This window comes from Arvicanthis niloticus, chromosome X (assembly GCF_011762505.2).
Source record: "Arvicanthis niloticus isolate mArvNil1 chromosome X, mArvNil1.pat.X, whole genome shotgun sequence".
In the NCBI taxonomy this organism is placed as follows: domain Eukaryota; kingdom Metazoa; phylum Chordata; class Mammalia; order Rodentia; family Muridae; genus Arvicanthis; species Arvicanthis niloticus.
The window spans coordinates 58,528,938-58,536,434 of record NC_047679.1 but is presented as its reverse complement, the minus strand read 5'-3'; the positions used below and the strand labels follow the sequence as shown (position 1 = coordinate 58,536,434).

At 38.9% G+C, this 7,497-nt stretch overlaps 1 pseudogene; it reads right to left on the bottom strand.

Moving 5' to 3' along the window:
- Positions 1-291: 291 nt before the first annotated feature.
- On the bottom strand, positions 292-2,217 carry LOC117695268 (T-complex protein 1 subunit gamma-like; annotated as a pseudogene).
- Between the last annotated feature and the right edge of the window lie 5,280 nt (positions 2,218-7,497).

The window sequence follows — 7,497 nt, the reverse complement described above, 5'->3', positions numbered from 1 at the left end:
GGAAATTATATTAGCACACTAAATTTTGACTTAAGGAATTTTTAATCTTACCACATGCCCATAGTACACATTTTAGATTTCACATTTTACAAACCATTTTGTGACATATACTGACATTCTGGTTTTGTTATTATTTTTATCTATTTCCATTTTTATGACAGTCTTGTACATAATTGATAAAGTTATATAGTTTATAACTCTATAACTATAGTTTATATACAAACTATATAAGCTATAGTTTACTATACAAACCCTTTTTAAAACTAAAACATTTACTTCTTTAAAAAGAGTAACATATTTCCATTTTTTTCAAGTGACTTAAATTTAATCATTGGGATCAAGCTAAATGGAAAGCTGACAATAGTGAAGAGATATATGTCAGTGCTTTTTGCAAACCAAGATGGGATAGACTTCCCCTCAACCTGATCCTTTGCAAACAAGGATGTTCACAGTATTCCTGGAACTCTGACTCAGGAAAGGGTAGATTGCTGGTTCTATGCATTGAAGTCACCTTGCTCACCACTCATTCCTGGCCAGCATCTGGAGCATGGCTTTGCCAGCTCTGATCATCATCCTTTTTCTTGTGGCCCAAGACAATATCATCGATCCACAGAAGTAGAACTGCAATCTTCACTGATGTTATGTATCTTTTTAGCTTCACCCAATGGCTCCCATTACCCAGCTCTTTCATGCCCACCAAGGTACTAGTCTCACCATTCATACCCCAGGTTTCACAACTCTCCTGTGTGTGCTTGGCCCAGAAGGAGGTAAGTAGAGGAATAGTATTGGCCTTGCAGTTCTGGATCAAGCTCCAAGAGATAACCTCTAAAGCCTAGGCCACAGCTCTATATGGCCATTGTTCCATACCAGTCATGGTCTTAGCTTTTTCTGTCAAGGCATGGGCCACAGCCATCTAAGGCTCCACCATCAGGCACCAGTTGAGGGTCAAGGAGAACACTGAGGCACACTTGTGTAGCATCCTGGAGGTTGTGTTCTACTTCTGAGAGTATCTCTTTGCTGGCTCCTCTAAGAAGAATGATGCAGGCCTTTGGGTCTTTGCAGTCAGCAGTGAATGTGAAGCACTCATCTCCAATCTTCTTGATTTCCAATAAAACTTCCTCTGTACTAACATTTTCTCTTAGTTTCTTGGGTCTGCCGACTACCCATGCCTCACAGGCTCTAGCAATATGATTGTTGTCTATTTTACAAACTCTAAGAATGGCTGTGACATTGGCCCATATGAGGTAATGTTGAGCTAAATCTGTGATGCTATTTTCTGTGACGACCATGTTAGGTTTCAACTAGATAATATCTTCACACAACTGTTGGGTGTGCTCTTCTTCCATTTGCAGGATTCGGTTGAAATCCTCCTCTTGTGTAATCTCAGTGTCAGTCTGGCTTTCTTCTTTCTTGTACTCTAGAGAAGAATCCAAAATAAATAAATAAATAAATAAATAAATAAAATCATGGAAATAATAATAATAAAAAAGAACCCAGTAGCACAATTTGAGGATTCTTATTATAGCAGTGCATTCATGGATGAGTCACATCCTTGTTAATTAAGACTCCATGTAAGACACACTAGGCTTCAATGATGCCCCCAGGTATCTTTTCCACCCTTGCATACTTCCTGTTGTCAATTTCCTTTCAGCTGTTCTCTTCAAACTGTACAGTCTTGACAGCATCCAGCGAAATGCTGCATGCCAAAGAGGACCACTGACTGATGACTTTTGTAGTAATAGAGCTAATGATGATGTTCAACATCGTATCATAGTTATTGACATCAACAGGGGTACTGATTTGCTTCAGAGTACTAATCATATCATCCAGTGCCATATGGTAAGCACTGGTTACCACTGTTGGGTGCATCTGCTGCTCTAGGAAGTGCTCAGCGACAGACAGCATTTCTCCCACAAGAATAATTACTGATGTGGTCCCATCTCCAACCACTTTGTCCTAGGTCCCACTGATTTCAATCATGAACTTTGCTGTGGGATGCTGGACTTGAATCTCTCAAAGAATGGCACTGCCATCATTGGTCATCACAATGCCTTTCACTGGGTTTAAAAACATCTTCATCATAGATTTAGGTCCCAAACAGGTCCAGATGATGTCCAGAATTGTCTTTATAGCATTGATATTTCCAGGTTGAACTTTCCTTCACGATTCATGCTTTGTATTCTGACCAAGCACAAGCACTGGGCAGTGGTCCACCATGGCGCCACAACTGGGAGCTGACTACTTATTTCCATTCTTATAACCTTCTATGCTTCTTTCTTACACTTTATGGTTTCTTTTTGTCTTTCCTTTACAAATTTTCTGATATATTTGAGCCTTTCTATGAAAGTCATTAAAAAAACCCTGAGTATCAGACCATTTTCTTCTAAAAATAGGCCTACTGAGTGTTTATATAGCCAATTATTCCTTATATTTCTATAACATTGAGTTTAAATTACCTGATTATTTTGCTTATATTAATCTGTATCTTTTATTTGAGACCATTTGCTTGGGACTTTATAAAAGAGTTCTAAAATTCAATCTGTAAATCAAAGTTAACTTTTTTCTTAAGATGTGGAAATTAAATTTGTGTAAAGTAATAGGAGTATATCCAAGGGGCAGGCAAATCAAAAGGATATGAAAAGGACTTCACTATCTAGAAGACAGAGGAAAATAAAGAACTTGTGGAAAGAGCATCTATTCTATTTCAGCCTTATCAAAACTACCAATGGGGCTGTAATTTTTAGTAGGATGCAGCTGCTGGTAAGTTTCTCATGCTCCAGTAAATACTCTCCCAGCCATTCTCATCCAAGCAACCCTAAAAAAGTTCTTGGGCTACTCACAAAGAACATAAAAACGCAAGAGGAACTTCTGAGAAAACAGGGTTTCAAAGGAAAAAGGAATAGGAATGAGAGTAGTTTTGGGGGGTGACTAAAATTCATTGTGTTTTAAGTATAAAACTGTCAAAGAGAAAATAACAAAATATGAACAAATGACTGGAATGTCTCCCTTTCACTTGGAAACCTGGGGATCAGGTTTATCATGTATTTTCCATTTGAGAGTTGTCTTCCCTGGCATGAGCCAAGTCCCACATGTGTACCATGCAACAACATATGTTTTAGACTGATTTACATGGTAAATGGGGAATTCCTTTTCTTAGCCATACCATACATTTCTTCCTGTAAGGTTTTGGAGAGATTGGATGAGAACACAAAGAGAAAGAGGCACATATTCTAGCCATAATACATCAGAAGCTAATGGATACAGAGCAATATCTGTTCCCCTTTAGGATCCAGTTAATGCACTGTATAAAATAAGTCCCAAACACACACACAAACACACACAAAAAAAAAAAAAAAAAAAAAAAAAAAAACAGAGGGGCCCACTATTTGAGTGAGGTATGCTGTTTATTGTGGTTTGAATGAGAATGTTCCCCCACGTATTTGGTTCATGTATTTGAATACTTGGTCCCCTGTTAATGGTGTTATTTTGGGGAGATAGTGGCACATTTAGGAGGTGTAGTCTTGCTGGAAAATGTATGTCACTGGGTGCAGGATTTGACAGTTATAGTCATTCCCCACTTCCATTTATCCCTCTCCTTCTCCCTCTTACCTCCTCTCCCTATCCTTCCTTCATGTTTGCCCTTTAAGATTTTATCACAAGTTTCCTGCTCTGGTCTTCCCTTGCTGTTATAGGCTCACTCTCAGCAACAACAAGCCCCACAAACCTCTTTCTTCCCAAGTTACTGCTGCTTATGGTATTTATTCCAGCAGCAGCAGCAGTGGTGGCAACAACAACAACCAAACACACAAACAAACAAAATAAATAATACAGGCACTGCCTCCTCTCGATCTGTAGAGAGAATATCTTGTGTCTGTATGGATGTGGCACTTGTCAATAAAAAATCTGATGGGCTTTAACTTAGGCAGGAAATAGGAAGTGGAACATCTGGTAGGCAGAAAAGATTCTGGGATAGTGCCAGAATCTGAGATTCACCCAGAAAGATGTGATGAGATAGATACATGGTACCTGAGCACCAGTAACTAGCCATGTGACAAAATGTATATTAAAATATATGGGTTATATTATGAGAAAGTCAGGGCGATACTGAGAAGACTGCCCTCTCAGAAGTGAAGGGGAAGGGGAGAGGGAGGAATTCTGCCAGGATGGATCAGGAAGGGGCAGCATTTGTAAAGAAAGAAAGAAACGGAAAAAGTAATTTATTTTATAGTTTAAAATGCCACAAAGAATCAATTTCTCCTAAAAAAACATATTTCTGGTGACATTATTACATTTTATTACAATTATTTATTCACTTTACAACCTGATATCAGCCCTTCTTCCCCTCCCAGTACCCCCTTACATAAGTTCTTCCCCATCCCCCTTAGAAGGGGAAGCCCCACTCTGGGTGTCAACCCCTACCCCTTCCACCTCAACCCCTCTGAATAATGTAGTTATAGAAGGAGTATGTTTCAACACCATGAAAGCCACATATGACTAACTCAAAATATCATAATCAATGGAGAAAAGTAGAAAGCTTTTCTTCTAATATAAGGAATAAAACATAGGTGTTTACACTCATCACAGCTATTCAACGCAGAACTACTAGTCTTACTTATTGTACTTAGACAAGGGAAAGAGTCTTAGTCAGTGTCCTATTACTATGAATAGACACCATGACCATGAAAACTCTTATAATAAAGCATTTAATTGGAGCTTGCTTATAGTTTCAGAGGTTTAGTCTATTGTATACATGGTGAGCATGGCAGCATTCAAGCATACTTGGTAGCTGAGCGTTCTTTATCCAAATCCATGGTAGCAAGAAGAGAGAGCCACCAGTCCTGGTTTGGGCTTTTGAAACCTCAAAGCCTATCTTCAGTGACATACTTCTCCAACAAGGCCACACTCCAAATCTTTTCAAATAATGCCACTCCCTAGTGACTAGCATTCAAATATGATTCTATGTGGACTGTTATTCCATAAGTTAGTTTATTTATTCACTTTCCATCCTGATTGCAGCCCCCCTCCCTCCAGTTTCCCCCTTACACAGCCCTTCCTATTTGGATACCATTCTAATTCAAACCACAACATAAAGGGAATCCAAAATGAAAAAAGAAAAAAAATTGCCTGTTTATAGATGACACAATCATATATGAGCCTCAAAGCATCAACAAAAATATTTAACAATTAAATGAATTCAGTAAAGTGTTAGGATTTAAAAAATTACTCAGGATTCTATACACCAACAATGAATTATTCTAAAAGGAGTCAAGAAAAGAATTCCTTTTGCAGAGCACAAATGTATTTAGAAATTTGTTTGACCAAGGAAAACCTGTGTACTTTACAATGTAAAATATCAAGGAAAAAAACTTGAAGAAGTCTCAGAAAAATGAAAAGATGCTGTGTTCACAGATTAGAATACTTAGTGTGGTTAACCCATCCATACTACCTAAAGCAAGCTACCCAATCAATGCAAGCCTTAACAATACGTTCTAATGAAACAATAGTTTTCTAATAACTTAGAAACAGCAAACCATTCTTAAGTCATTCATAACAACAACACAAAAACCTGAATAGCCAAAGGGATTTTGTTAAGTAGGGTGATCAAAACTGGGTCATCACATCAAGTATACTTTCATGATATTTTAACCAAAACATGTAAAAATTGCCTCGTAGTAAGTTCAAACATAAGGATACACATTTAGCTTCATTTTATTTTTGGCAAAAGTGCTAATTACACATATTAAGGGAAGGCAGACTTCAGTGAATTATACATTAAACTGGTACTGGGCCTGGGAAGATGTCTCATGAGTAACAACAGTTCATGCAAGTAGAGGACAGGTGTTCAAATCCCCAGCACTGATATAAAAACTGGGTGTGACTGTAGGTGCTTATAGCTTCAACACTGGAGAGTGGAGACAGGTGGGTCCCAGGAGCTTGCTGGCTAGCCATTCTAGCTGAAACACTGAGCTTCTGGTTCAGTGAAAGGGCCTGTCTTAAGGTAATGAGGAAGAGAGCAATAAAATATCCTCCTCTGGCCTTAACATCTATTTGTGTGCAATGGTATACACAATCCCACGCATCAAATTTATACTCCATGCAGGTCATACAAGTGTGTGTGTGTGTGTGTGTGTGTGTGTGTGTGTGTGTGTGTGTGTGTGCAGTGGCTTGGGTGTTGTTGAAGAATCCCACAAAAGTCAATTGTAATTAGTTACTGGTCTGCAGGGTAGTCCCAGAAGGAGCTGGTAGAAATGTCTAGATGTAGAATCTAGTGAGAGTTCCTTATATCAGTAGGGATGAATATTGCTTCTGTGATTCCTTTGGCATTCCTTGTGTGAAGGTTGTTATAAAGGAGTGTGATGGTTTGTATATGCTTGGTCAAGGGTGTGGCACTGTTGGGAGGTGTGGCCTTGTTGGAGTAGGTGTAGCCTTCTGGGCATGGGTTTTAATACCCTTGTCCTAGTTGCCTGGAAACCAGTCTTCTGCTAGCAGCATTCAGATGAAGCTGTAGAACTCTCAGCTCCTCCTGCACCATGCCTGCCTGGATACTGCCATGTTCCTGCCTTGATGATAATGGACTGAACCTCTGAATCTGTAAGCCAGCCCCAATAAAATGTCCTTAAAAGAGTTGCCTAGGTCATGGTGTCTGTTCACGGCAGTAAAACCCTAAGACAAGGAGCAAGCCTAGCTTAGCTTATTTTTTCTCTGATTCCATTATAGGTGTGATTATATGGTCACACATGTGATTTCTTCACGATGTACTATTCTCTGGGGCTGCTTGAACTAGACTTTGAGTTTCTAAAAGTATGATTTAAATAAACCCAAAGCAATCACCACACTCTGTAGTTGAAAGCTAATACTGAAAGAATACAAAATAGCCTTTGGAATGGTTGATATGAAGGTGATTCTGGTAAGGTTCCAGATGACCAGAATGTTGATAAAAATTTAAGGGCTAAAGGCTATACTGATGAGATCTTGGAAATAGATGAAGATTCTATTGGGAACTGGAGAAAAGGTCACTTGTTAAACTGTGGAAAAGACCTTGACTATATTGTGCTCATGTGCTAAGACTTCATGGAAAGCTAAATTTAAAGTTGATGGATAAGTTTGGCAGAGAAGATTTCCACCCCCGACACCTCCCCCTCCATCTTTCAGACTGAAATGTGGGTATTCTTGGCTACTTTCTGCCAGTTTTACAGTGATCAAGTGGACAAAGTGGAAAGATTTAGAATTTCACAGTCTGACTAATCTGACGATGGAAACAGCAAAGAAAAAATGTCAAGGATGTTGTGGATGTTGTGTTAGGCACATCAGCAGAACTTGTCATCATCAAGACAGCAGGAAAGATGTTTTCAGGGCATCTCAGAAATGTTTAGAGCTTCATCCTGACCTGTTCTTTCTCTTTCATTTTCTTGACATTTAGTCTTTTCTTTTGGTCAGGTTTCCCAAGGCACACAGTTGACCTGGAGTTGTTTTCCAGCTTTGGCTTACTGAGTATAG